At 41.1% G+C, this 11825-nt stretch overlaps 18 non-coding genes across 18 annotated transcripts; all 18 read left to right on the forward strand.

Moving 5' to 3' along the window:
* Nucleotides 1-12: 12 nt before the first annotated feature.
* On the forward strand, nucleotides 13-95 carry trnas-aga (transfer RNA serine (anticodon AGA)). Its single transcript has one exon. It is a non-coding gene; the product is annotated as a tRNA-Ser (tRNA).
* A 1135-nt stretch (nucleotides 96-1230) lies between these two features.
* Nucleotides 1231-1312, forward strand: trnas-cga (transfer RNA serine (anticodon CGA)). The gene has a single exon. It is a non-coding gene; the product is annotated as a tRNA-Ser (tRNA).
* A 221-nt stretch (nucleotides 1313-1533) lies between these two features.
* Nucleotides 1534-1615, forward strand: trnas-uga (transfer RNA serine (anticodon UGA)). Its single transcript has one exon. It is a non-coding gene; the product is annotated as a tRNA-Ser (tRNA).
* A 220-nt stretch (nucleotides 1616-1835) lies between these two features.
* trnas-aga (transfer RNA serine (anticodon AGA)) lies at nucleotides 1836-1918 on the forward strand. The gene has a single exon. It is a non-coding gene; the product is annotated as a tRNA-Ser (tRNA).
* A 1135-nt stretch (nucleotides 1919-3053) lies between these two features.
* trnas-cga (transfer RNA serine (anticodon CGA)) lies at nucleotides 3054-3135 on the forward strand. The gene has a single exon. It is a non-coding gene; the product is annotated as a tRNA-Ser (tRNA).
* A 219-nt stretch (nucleotides 3136-3354) lies between these two features.
* Nucleotides 3355-3436, forward strand: trnas-uga (transfer RNA serine (anticodon UGA)). The gene has a single exon. It is a non-coding gene; the product is annotated as a tRNA-Ser (tRNA).
* Nucleotides 3437-3656: 220 nt separating this feature from the next.
* Nucleotides 3657-3739, forward strand: trnas-aga (transfer RNA serine (anticodon AGA)). Its single transcript has one exon. It is a non-coding gene; the product is annotated as a tRNA-Ser (tRNA).
* Nucleotides 3740-4874: 1135 nt separating this feature from the next.
* On the forward strand, nucleotides 4875-4956 carry trnas-cga (transfer RNA serine (anticodon CGA)). Its single transcript has one exon. It is a non-coding gene; the product is annotated as a tRNA-Ser (tRNA).
* Nucleotides 4957-5177: 221 nt separating this feature from the next.
* trnas-uga (transfer RNA serine (anticodon UGA)) lies at nucleotides 5178-5259 on the forward strand. Its single transcript has one exon. It is a non-coding gene; the product is annotated as a tRNA-Ser (tRNA).
* A 220-nt stretch (nucleotides 5260-5479) lies between these two features.
* Nucleotides 5480-5562, forward strand: trnas-aga (transfer RNA serine (anticodon AGA)). Its single transcript has one exon. It is a non-coding gene; the product is annotated as a tRNA-Ser (tRNA).
* A 1135-nt stretch (nucleotides 5563-6697) lies between these two features.
* Nucleotides 6698-6779, forward strand: trnas-cga (transfer RNA serine (anticodon CGA)). The gene has a single exon. It is a non-coding gene; the product is annotated as a tRNA-Ser (tRNA).
* Nucleotides 6780-6997: 218 nt separating this feature from the next.
* On the forward strand, nucleotides 6998-7079 carry trnas-uga (transfer RNA serine (anticodon UGA)). The gene has a single exon. It is a non-coding gene; the product is annotated as a tRNA-Ser (tRNA).
* Nucleotides 7080-7299: 220 nt separating this feature from the next.
* Nucleotides 7300-7382, forward strand: trnas-aga (transfer RNA serine (anticodon AGA)). Its single transcript has one exon. It is a non-coding gene; the product is annotated as a tRNA-Ser (tRNA).
* A 1135-nt stretch (nucleotides 7383-8517) lies between these two features.
* On the forward strand, nucleotides 8518-8599 carry trnas-cga (transfer RNA serine (anticodon CGA)). The gene has a single exon. It is a non-coding gene; the product is annotated as a tRNA-Ser (tRNA).
* A 1134-nt stretch (nucleotides 8600-9733) lies between these two features.
* Nucleotides 9734-9816, forward strand: trnas-cga (transfer RNA serine (anticodon CGA)). The gene has a single exon. It is a non-coding gene; the product is annotated as a tRNA-Ser (tRNA).
* Nucleotides 9817-10034: 218 nt separating this feature from the next.
* Nucleotides 10035-10116, forward strand: trnas-uga (transfer RNA serine (anticodon UGA)). The gene has a single exon. It is a non-coding gene; the product is annotated as a tRNA-Ser (tRNA).
* A 220-nt stretch (nucleotides 10117-10336) lies between these two features.
* trnas-aga (transfer RNA serine (anticodon AGA)) lies at nucleotides 10337-10419 on the forward strand. Its single transcript has one exon. It is a non-coding gene; the product is annotated as a tRNA-Ser (tRNA).
* A 1132-nt stretch (nucleotides 10420-11551) lies between these two features.
* Nucleotides 11552-11633, forward strand: trnas-cga (transfer RNA serine (anticodon CGA)). Its single transcript has one exon. It is a non-coding gene; the product is annotated as a tRNA-Ser (tRNA).
* Nucleotides 11634-11825: the final 192 nt, after the last annotated feature.

Below are 11825 nucleotides of genomic sequence, written 5' to 3' on the forward strand. Positions count from 1 at the left end.
TTAACATAGCGAGCTGCGATTGCCGAGTGGTAAATTGCGTTGGACTAGAAATCCAATGGGATCTCCCCGCGCAGGTTCGAACCCTGCTCACAGCGCTTTGACAAACCAGTCTTTATTTGCAACATGTCATTGGAGACTTGATATGGATAATGTGTGCTTAATGCATGGACTTGTCCTTTGATTCAGGTGCTCAGAGTATATCTCCATTGGCAAACAGTTCAAATAGTTTCTTCAGTACTGTTGTTTGTATTAGATTTATTATGGAATTTCTGAGAGCCATGTGGGTATGTCCTCAGACTTGAAACCCCATTGGGTCTCTCTGCTCCTTTTTAAATCTTATTCTCAGTGAATAGTCCACTTGTACATTCTCTGCACATAGTTTTTTGACTTGCACATTAAACTTCCAACATTCACAGCTTTGGAAAGGACCGAGGTTACTTGGCGCAATAAGATCAAAATGTTGTGCCATCAAGTTTACCATTTTTCACCAATGATGTCTGTTTCCAAGTCCCAATCCCTTTACTTGCATTCCAACAGCTGCAATGGCCGAGTTCTTTAGACGTTGGACCTGAATTTCAATGTGGTCTCCCCACCCATGTTCTTAACTTGCTTGAAGCATATAGCCCACTTCTGCTTTCTCCTCATCAATTTCCTTACATTCCTACTGCTTTGATGGCTAAGTGGTTTAAGCATTGTAATTGAAGTCCAATGTATTCTCCCTGTACAGTGTTCAACTCTGCTTACTGGGTGATGATAAAGTAGACCTTTAACAATTGGGTCTATCTCCTTTGAATTTAAATTGTCCTTACTTTATGTGCTCGTCCAACGATTGAAGTGCTTAGAAAATAGCTTTTTTTTTTTTTACTTTGCTTGAAAAAAAAATCAACTAGGCAGTTGAATTTGGATACTTTTGTCCTTGTGTGAGGTAACTCAGAAAGCTGTGATTGCAGAATGGTTACATTTTTGGACTCAAAATCCATTGGGGTTGACCAGTGCAGGTTTGAACCCTGCGAGCAGCGCTTTGACAATCCAGTCTTTATTTGTAACATGTCATTGGGGACTTGATATGGATAATGCTTGGACATGTCCTTTGATTCAAGTGCTCAGAATTGATCTTCCATGACAAACGTTTCAAGTAGGCTCGTCAATAGCAATAATCTGCTCACTTTAGAGGTAAAATGGACAGAACGAGATAGCGGACTGGTTAAGGGTCTGTAAATAACAGGAGAAGCTGTGATGGCCGAGAGGTTAAGGCGTTGGACTCGAAATCCAATGGGGTCTCCCCGCGCAGGTTCGAACCCTGCTCACAGAGCTACGGCAAACCAGTTTTCCTTTTTAACATATCCTAGGTGACATGATATGGATAATGTGTGCTTAATACATGGACTTGTCCTTTGATTCAAGTGCTCAGAATATTTTTTCCTTGACAAACATTTCAAATAGGCTCTTCAGTAGAAAGTCTAGTCTTTACCGAAGTAAAATCTACAGAATCAGATAGCCGACTGGTTAAGGATTTGTTTTTTAATGTAGCAGGCTGTGATGGCCGAGTGGTTAAGGCGTTGGACTTGAAATCCAATGGGGTCTCCCCACGCAGGTTCGAACCCTGCTCACAGCGCTTTGACAAACCAGTTTTTATTTGCAACATGTCATTGGAGACTTGATATGGATAATGTGTGCTTAATGCATGGACTTGTCCATTGACTCAGGTGGTCAGAATAAAACTCCTTGACAAACAGTTCAAACAGGCTCTTCAGTAGAAGGTCTAGTCTTTACTGAAGTAAAATGTACAGAATCAGATAGCCCGACTGGGTAAGGACTGTTTCTTAACATAGCGAGCTGCGATTGCCGAGTGGTAAATTGCGTTGGACTAGAAATCCAATGGGATCTCCCCGCGCAGGTTCGAACCCTGCTCACAGCGCTTTGACAAACCAGTCTTTATTTGCAACATGTCATTGGAGACTTGATATGGATAATGTGTGCTTAATGCATGGACTTGTCCTTTGATTCAGGTGCTCAGAGTATATCTCCATTGGCAAACAGTTCAAATAGTTTCTTCAGTACTGTTGTTTGTATTAGATTTATTATGGAATTTCTGAGAGCCATGTGGGTATGTCCTCAGACTTGAAACCCCATTGGGTCTCTCTGCTCCTTTTTAAATCTTATTCTCAGTGAATAGTCCACTTGTACATTCTCTGCACATAGTTTTTTGACTTGCACATTAAACTTCCAACATTCACAGCTTTGGAAAGGACCGAGGTTACTTGGCGCAATAAGATCAAAATGTTGTGCCATCAAGTTTACCATTTTTCACCAATGATGTCTGTTTCCAAGTCCCAATCCCTTTACTTGCATTCCAACAGCTGCAATGGCCGAGTTCTTTAGACGTTGGACCTGAATTTCAATGTGGTCTCCCCACCCATGTTCTTAACTTGCTTGAAGCATATAGCCCACTTCTGCTTTCTCCTCATCAATTTCCTTAGATTCCTACTGCTTTGATGGCTAAGTGGTTTAAGCATTGTAATTGAAGTCCAATGTATTCTCCCTGTACAGTGTTCAACTCTGCTTACTGGGTGATGATAAAGTAGACCTTTAACAATTGGGTCTATCTCCTTTGAATTTAAATTGTCCTTACTTTATGTGCTCGTCCAACGATTGAAGTGCTTAGAAAATTGCTTTTTTTTTTTTTACTTTGCTTGAAAAAAAAATCAACTAGGCAGTTGAATTTGGATACTTTTGTCCTTGTGTGAGGTAACTCAGAAAGCTGTGATTGCAGAATGGTTACATTTTTGGACTCAAAATCCATTGGGGTTGACCAGTGCAGGTTTGAACCCTGCGAGCAGCGCTTTGACAATCCAGTCTTTATTTGTAACATGTCATTGGGGACTTGATATGGATAATGCTTGGACATGTCCTTTGATTCAAGTGCTCAGAATTGATCTTCCATGACAAACGTTTCAAGTAGGCTCTTCAATAGCAATAATCTGCTCACTTTAGAGGTAAAATGGACAGAACGAGATAGCGGACTGGTTAAGGGTCTGTAAATAACAGGAGAAGCTGTGATGGCCGAGAGGTTAAGGCGTTGGACTCGAAATCCAATGGGGTCTCCCCGCGCAGGTTCGAACCCTGCTCACAGCGCTACGGCAAACCAGTTTTCCTTTTTAACATATCCTAGGTGACATGATATGGATAATGTGCTTAATACATGGACTTGTCCTTTGATTCAAGTGCTCAGAATATTTTTTCCTTGACAAACATTTCAAATAGGCTCTTCAGTAGAAAGTCTAGTCTTTACCGAAGTAAAATCTACAGAATCAGATAGCCGACTGGTTAAGGATTTGTTTTTTAATGTAGCAGGCTGTGATGGCCGAGTGGTTAAGGCGTTGGACTTGAAATCCAATGGGGTCTCCCCGCGCAGGTTCGAACCCTGCTCACAGCGCTTTGACAAACCAGTTTTTATTTGCAACATGTCATTGGAGACTTGATATGGATAATGTGTGCTTAATGAATGTACTTGTCCATTGACTCAGGTGGTCAGAATAAAACTCCTTGACAAACAGTTCAAACAGGCTCTTCAGTAGAAGGTCTAGTCTTTACAGAAGTAAAATGTACAGAATCAGATAGCCCGACTGGGTAAGGACTGTTTCTTAACATAGCGAGCTGCGATTGCCGAGTGGTAAATTGCGTTGGACTAGAAATCCAATGGGATCTCCCCGCGCAGGTTCGAACCCTGCTCACAGCGCTTTGACAAACCAGTCTTTATTTGCAACATGTCATTGGAGACTTGATATGGATAATGTGTGCTTAATGCATGGACTTGTCCTTTGATTCAGGTGCTCAGAGTATATCTCCATTGGCAAACAGTTCAAATAGTTTCTTCAGTACTGTTGTTTGTATTAGATTTATTATGGAATTTCTGAGAGCCATGTGGGTATGTCCTCAGACTTGAAACCCCATTGGGTCTCTCTGCTCCTTTTTAAATCTTATTCTCAGTGAATAGTCCACTTGTACATTCTCTGCACATAGTTTTTTGACTTGCACATTAAACTTCCAACATTCACAGCTTTGGAAAGGACCGAGGTTACTTGGCGCAATAAGATCAAAATGTTGTGCCATCAAGTTTACCATTTTTCACCAATGATGTCTGTTTCCAAGTCCCAATCCCTTTACTTGCATTCCAACAGCTGCAATGGCCGAGTTCTTTAGACGTTGGACCTGAATTTCAATGTGGTCTCCCCACCCATGTTCTTAACTTGCTTGAAGCATATAGCCCACTTCTGCTTTCTCCTCATCAATTTCCTTAGATTCCTACTGCTTTGATGGCTAAGTGGTTTAAGCATTGTAATTGAAGTCCAATGTATTCTCCCTGTACAGTGTTCAACTCTGCTTACTGGGTGATGATAAAGTAGACCTTTAACAATTGGGTCTATCTCCTTTGAATTTAAATTGTCCTTACTTTATGTGCTCGTCCAACGATTGAAGTGCTTAGAAAATAGCTTTTTTTTTTTTTACTTTGCTTGAAAAAAAAATCAACTAGGCAGTTGAATTTGGATACTTTTGTCCTTGTGTGAGGTAACTCAGAAAGCTGTGATTGCAGAATGGTTACATTTTTGGACTCAAAATCCATTGGGGTTGACCAGTGCAGGTTTGAACCCTGCGAGCAGCGCTTTGACAATCCAGTCTTTATTTGTAACATGTCATTGGGGACTTGATATGGATAATGCTTGGACATGTCCTTTGATTCAAGTGCTCAGAATTGATCTTCCATGACAAACGTTTCAAGTAGGCTCGTCAATAGCAATAATCTGCTCACTTTAGAGGTAAAATGGACAGAACGAGATAGCGGACTGGTTAAGGGTCTGTAAATAACAGGAGAAGCTGTGATGGCCGAGAGGTTAAGGCGTTGGACTCGAAATCCAATGGGGTCTCCCCGCGCAGGTTCGAACCCTACTCACAGAGCTACGGCAAACCAGTTTTCCTTTTTAACATATCCTAGGTGACATGATATGGATAATGTGTGCTTAATACATGGACTTGTCCTTTGATTCAAGTGCTCAGAATATTTTTTCCTTGACAAACATTTCAAATAGGCTCTTCAGTAGAAAGTCTAGTCTTTACCGAAGTAAAATCTACAGAATCAGATAGCCGACTGGTTAAGGATTTGTTTTTTAATGTAGCAGGCTGTGATGGCCGAGTGGTTAAGGCGTTGGACTTGAAATCCAATGGGGTCTCCCCGCGCAGGTTCGAACCCTGCTCACAGCGCTTTGACAAACCAGTTTTTATTTGCAACATGTCATTGGAGACTTGATATGGATAATGTGTGCTTAATGCATGGACTTGTCCATTGACTCAGGTGGTCAGAATAAAACTCCTTGACAAACAGTTCAAACAGGCTCTTCAGTAGAAGGTCTAGTCTTTACAGAAGTAAAATGTACAGAATCAGATAGCCCGACTGGGTAAGGACTGTTTCTTAACATAGCGAGCTGCGATTGCCGAGTGGTAAATTGCGTTGGACTAGAAATCCAATGGGATCTCCCCGCGCAGGTTCGAACCCTGCTCACAGCGCTTTGACAAACCAGTCTTTATTTGCAACATGTCATTGGAGACTTGATATGGATAATGTGTGCTTAATGCATGGACTTGTCCTTTGATTCAGGTGCTCAGAGTATATCTCCATTGGCAAACAGTTCAAATAGTTTCTTCAGTACTGTTGTTTGTATTAGATTTATTATGGAATTTCTGAGAGCCATGTGGGTATGTCCTCAGACTTGAAACCCCATTGGGTCTCTCTGCTCCTTTTTAAATCTTATTCTCAGTGAATAGTCCACTTGTACATTCTCTGCACATAGTTTTTTGACTTGCACATTAAACTTCCAACATTCACAGCTTTGGAAAGGACCGAGGTTACTTGGCGCAATAAGATCAAAATGTTGTGCCATCAAGTTTACCATTTTTCACCAATGATGTCTGTTTCCAAGTCCCAATCCCTTTACTTGCATTCCAACAGCTGCAATGGCCGAGTTCTTTAGACGTTGGACCTGAATTTCAATGTGGTCTCCCCACCCATGTTCTTAACTTGCTTGAAGCATATAGCCCACTTCTGCTTTCTCCTCATCAATTTCCTTAGATTCCTACTGCTTTGATGGCTAAGTGGTTTAAGCATTGTAATTGAAGTCCAATGTATTCTCCCTGTACAGTGTTCAACTCTGCTTACTGGGTGATGATAAAGGATACCTTTAACAATTGGGTCTATCTCCTTTGAATTTAAATTGTCCTTACTTTATGTGCTCGTCCAACGATTGAAGTGCTTAGAAAATAGCTTTTTTTTTTTTTACTTTGCTTGAAAAAAAAATCAACTAGGCAGTTGAATTTGGATACTTTTGTCCTTGTGTGAGGTAACTCAGAAAGCTGTGATTGCAGAATGGTTACATTTTTGGACTCAAAATCCATTGGGGTTGACCAGTGCAGGTTTGAACCCTGCGAGCAGCGCTTTGACAATCCAGTCTTTATTTGTAACATGTCATTGGGGACTTGATATGGATAATGCTTGGACATGTCCTTTGATTCAAGTGCTCAGAATTGATCTTCCATGACAAACGTTTCAAGTAGGCTCTTCAATAGCAATAATCTGCTCACTTTAGAGGTAAAATGGACAGAACGAGATAGCGGACTGGTTAAGGGTCTGTAAATAACAGGAGAAGCTGTGATGGCCGAGAGGTTAAGGCGTTGGACTCGAAATCCAATGGGGTCTCCCCGCGCAGGTTCGAACCCTGCTCACAGCGCTACGGCAAACCAGTTTTCCTTTTTAACATATCCTAGGTGACATGATATGGATAATGTGCTTAATACATGGACTTGTCCTTTGATTCAAGTGCTCAGAATATTTTTTCCTTGACAAACATTTCAAATAGGCTCTTCAGTAGAAAGTCTAGTCTTTACCGAAGTAAAATCTACAGAATCAGATAGCCGACTGGTTAAGGATTTGTTTTTAATGTAGCAGGCTGTGATGGCCGAGTGGTTAAGGCGTTGGACTTGAAATCCAATGGGGTCTCCCCGCGCAGGTTCGAACCCTGCTCACAGCGCTTTGACAAACCAGTTTTTATTTGCAACATGTCATTGGAGACTTGATATGGATAATGTGTGCTTAATGCATGGACTTGTCCATTGACTCAGGTGGTCAGAATAAAACTCCTTGACAAACAGTTCAAACAGGCTCTTCAGTAGAAGGTCTAGTCTTTACAGAAGTAAAATGTACAGAATCAGATAGCCCGACTGGGTAAGGACTGTTTCTTAACATAGCGAGCTGCGATTGCCGAGTGGTAAATTGCGTTGGACTAGAAATCCAATGGGATCTCCCCGCGCAGGTTCGAACCCTGCTCACAGCGCTTTGACAAACCAGTCTTTATTTGCAACATGTCATTGGAGACTTGATATGGATAATGTGTGCTTAATGCATGGACTTGTCCTTTGATTCAGGTGCTCAGAGTATATCTCCATTGGCAAACAGTTCAAATAGTTTCTTCAGTACTGTTGTTTGTATTAGATTTATTATGGAATTTCTGAGAGCCATGTGGGTATGTCCTCAGACTTGAAACCCCATTGGGTCTCTCTGCTCCTTTTTAAATCTTATTCTCAGTGAATAGTCCACTTGTACATTCTCTGCACATAGTTTTTTGACTTGCACATTAAACTTCCAACATTCACAGCTTTGGAAAGGACCGAGGTTACTTGGCGCAATAAGATCAAAATGTTGTGCCATCAAGTTTACCATTTTTCACCAATGATGTCTGTTTCCAAGTCCCAATCCCTTTACTTGCATTCCAACAGCTGCAATGGCCGAGTTCTTTAGACGTTGGACCTGAATTTCAATGTGGTCTCCCCACCCATGTTCTTAACTTGCTTGAAGCATATAGCCCACTTCTGCTTTCTCCTCATCAATTTCCTTAGATTCCTACTGCTTTGATGGCTAAGTGGTTTAAGCATTGTAATTGAAGTCCAATTGTATTCTCCCTGTACAGTGTTCAACTCTGCTTACTGGGTGATGATAAAGTAGACCTTTAACAATTGGGTCTATCTCCTTTGAATTTAAATTGTCCTTACTTTATGTGCTCGTCCAACGATTGAAGTGCTTAGAAAATAGCTTTTTTTTTTTTTACTTTGCTTGAAAAAAAAATCAACTAGGCAGTTGAATTTGGATACTTTTGTCCTTGTGTGAGGTAACTCAGAAAGCTGTGATTGCAGAATGGTTACATTTTGGACTCAAAATCCATTGGGGTTGACCAGTGCAGGTTTGAACCCTGCGAGCAGCGCTTTGACAATCCAGTCTTTATTTGTAACATGTCATTGGGGACTTGATATGGATAATGCTTGGACATGTCCTTTGATTCAAGTGCTCAGAATTGATCTTCCATGACAAACGTTTCAAGTAGGCTCTTCAATAGCAATAATCTGCTCACTTTAGAGGTAAAATGGACAGAACGAGATAGCGGACTGGTTAAGGGTCTGTAAATAACAGGAGAAGCTGTGATGGCCGAGAGGGTAAGGCGTTGGACTCGAAATCCAATGGGGTCTCCCCGCGCAGGTTCGAACCCTGCTCACAGCGCTTTGACAAACCAGTCTTTATTTGCAACATGTCATTGGAGACTTGATATGGATAATGTGTGCTTAATGCATGGACTTGTCCTTTGATTCAGGTGCTCAGAGTATATCTCCATTGGCAAACAGTTCAAATAGTTTCTTCAGTACTGTTGTTTGTATTAGATTTATTATGGAATTTCTGAGAGCCATGTGGGTATGTCCTCAGACTTGAAACCCCATTGGGTCTCTCTGCTCCTTTTTAAATCTTATTCTCAGTGAATAGTCCACTTGTACATTCTCTGCACATAGTTTTTTGACTTGCACATTAAACTTCCAACATTCACAGCTTTGGAAAGGACCGAGGTTACTTGGCGCAATAAGATCAAAATGTTGTGCCATCAAGTTTACCATTTTTCACCAATGATGTCTGTTTCCAAGTCCCAATCCCTTTACTTGCATTCCAACAGCTGCAATGGCCGAGTTCTTTAGACGTTGGACCTGAATTTCAATGTGGTCTCCCCACCCATGTTCTTAACTTGCTTGAAGCATATAGCCCACTTCTGCTTTCTCCTCATCAATTTCCTTAGATTCCTACTGCTTTGATGGCTAAGTGGTTTAAGCATTGTAATTGAAGTCCAATGTATTCTCCCTGTACAGTGTTCAACTCTGCTTACTGGGTGATGATAAAGTAGACCTTTAACAATTGGGTCTATCTCCTTTGAATTTAAATTGTCCTTACTTTATGTGCTCGTCCAACGATTGAAGTGCTTAGAAAATAGCTTTTTTTGTTTTTACTTTGCTTGAAAAAAAATGCAACTAGGCAGTTGAATTTGGATACTTTTGTCCTTGTGTGAGGTAACTCAGAAAGCTGTGATTGCAGAATGGTTACATTTTTGGACTCAAAATCCATTGGGGTTGACCAGTGCAGGTTGAACCCTGCGAGCAGCGCTTTGAACAATCCAGTCTTTATTTGTAACATGTCATTGGGGACTTGATATGGATAATGCTTGACATGTCCTTTGATTCAAGTGCTCAGAATTGATCTTTCCATGACAAACGTTTCAAGTAGGCTCTCAATAGCAATAATCTGCTCACTTTAGAGGTAAAATGGACAGAACGAGATAGCGGACTGGTTAAGGGTCTGTAAATAACAGGAGAAGCTGTGATGGCCGAGAGGTTAAGGCGTTGGACTCGAAATCCATGGGGTCTCCCCCGCGCAGGTTTCGAACCCTGCTCACAGAGCTACGGCAAACCAGTTTTCCTTTTTAACATATCCTAGGTGACATGATATGGATAATGTGCTTAATACATGGACTTGTCCTTTGATTCAAGTGCTCAGAATATTTTTTCCTTGACAAACATTTCAAATAGGCTCTTCAGTAGAAAGTCTAGTCTTTACCGAAGTAAAATCTACAGAATCAGATAGCCGACTGGTTATGGATTTGTTTTTAATGTAGCAGGCTGTGATGGCCGAGTGGTTAAGGCGTTGGACTTGAAATCCAATGGGGTCTCCCCGCGCAGGTTCGAACCCTGCTCACAGCGCTTTGACAAACCAGTTTTTATTTGCAACATGTCATTGGAGACTTGATATGGATAATGTGTGCTTAATGCATGGACTTGTCCATTGACTCAGGTGGTCAGAATAAAACTCCTTGACAAACAGTTCAAACAGGCTCTTCAGTAGAAGGTCTAGTCTTTACAGAAGTAAAATGTACAGAATCAGATAGCCCGACTGGGTAAGGACTGTTTCTTAACATAGCGAGCTGCGATTGCCGAGTGGTAAATTGCGTTGGACTAGAAATCCAATGGGATCTCCCCGCGCAGGTTCGAACCCTGCTCACAGCGCTTTGACAAACCAGTCTTTATTTGCAACATGTCATTGGAGACTTGATATGGATAATGTGTGCTTAATGCATGGACTTGTCCTTTGATTCAGGTGCTCAGAGTATATCTCCATTGGCAAACAGTTCAAATAGTTTCTTCAGTACTGTTGTTTGTATTAGATTTATTATGGAATTTCTGAGAGCCATGTGGGTATGTCCTCAGACTTGAAACCCCATTGGGTCTCTCTGCTCCTTTTTAAATCTTATTCTCAGTGAATAGTCCACTTGTACATTCTCTGCACATAGTTTTTTGACTTGCACATTAAACTTCCAACATTCACAGCTTTGGAAAGGACCGAGGTTACTTGGCGCAATAAGATCAAAATGTTGTGCCATCAAGTTTACCATTTTCACCAATGATGTCTGTTTCCAAGTCCCAATCCCTTTATTGCATTCCAACAGCTGCAATGGCCGAGTTCTTTAGACGTTGGACCTGAATTTCAATGTGGTCTCCCCACCCATGTTCTTAACTTGCTTGAAGCATATAGCCCACTTCTGCTTTCTCCTCATCAATTTCCTTAGATTCCTACTGCTTTGATGGCTAAGTGGTTTAAGCATTGTAATTGAAGTCCAATGTATTCTCCCTGTACAGTGTTCAACTCTGCTTACTGGGTGATGATAAAGTAGACCTTTAACAATTGGGTCTATCTCCTTTGAATTTAAATTGTCCTTACTTTATGTGCTCGTCCAACGATTGAAGTGCTTAGAAAATTGCTTTTTTTTTTTTTACTTTGCTTGAAAAAAAATCAACTAGGCAGTTGAATTTGGATACTTTTGTCCTTGTGTGAGGTAACTCAGAAAGCTGTGATTGCAGAATGGTTACATTTTTGGACTCAAAATCCATTGGGGTTGACCAGTGCAGGTTTGAACCCTGCGAGCAGCGCTTTGACAATCCAGTCTTTATTTGTAACATGTCATTGGGGACTTGATATGGATAATGCTTGGACATGTCCTTTGATTCAAGTGCTCAGAATTGATCTTCCATGACAAACGTTTCAAGTAGGCTCTTCAATAGCAATAATCTGCTCACTTTAGAGGTAAAATGGACAGAACGAGATAGCGGACTGGTTAAGGGTCTGTAAATAACAGGAGAAGCTGTGATGGCCGAGAGGGTAAGGCGTTGGACTCGAAATCCAATGGGGTCTCCCCGCGCAGGTTCGAACCCTGCTCACAGCGCTACGGCAAACCAGTTTTCCTTTTTTTTTAACATATCCATGGTGACACATGATATGGATAATGTGGCTTAATACATGGACTTGTCCTTTGATTCAAGTGCTCAGAATATTTTTTCCTTGACAAACATTTCAAATAGCTCTTCAGTAGAAAAGTCTAGTCTTTACGAAGTAAAATCTACAGAATCAGATAGCC

The sequence above is a fragment of the Oncorhynchus kisutch genome, unplaced genomic scaffold (genome assembly GCF_002021735.2).
Source record: "Oncorhynchus kisutch isolate 150728-3 unplaced genomic scaffold, Okis_V2 scaffold1278, whole genome shotgun sequence".
NCBI classification, from domain to species: domain Eukaryota; kingdom Metazoa; phylum Chordata; class Actinopteri; order Salmoniformes; family Salmonidae; genus Oncorhynchus; species Oncorhynchus kisutch.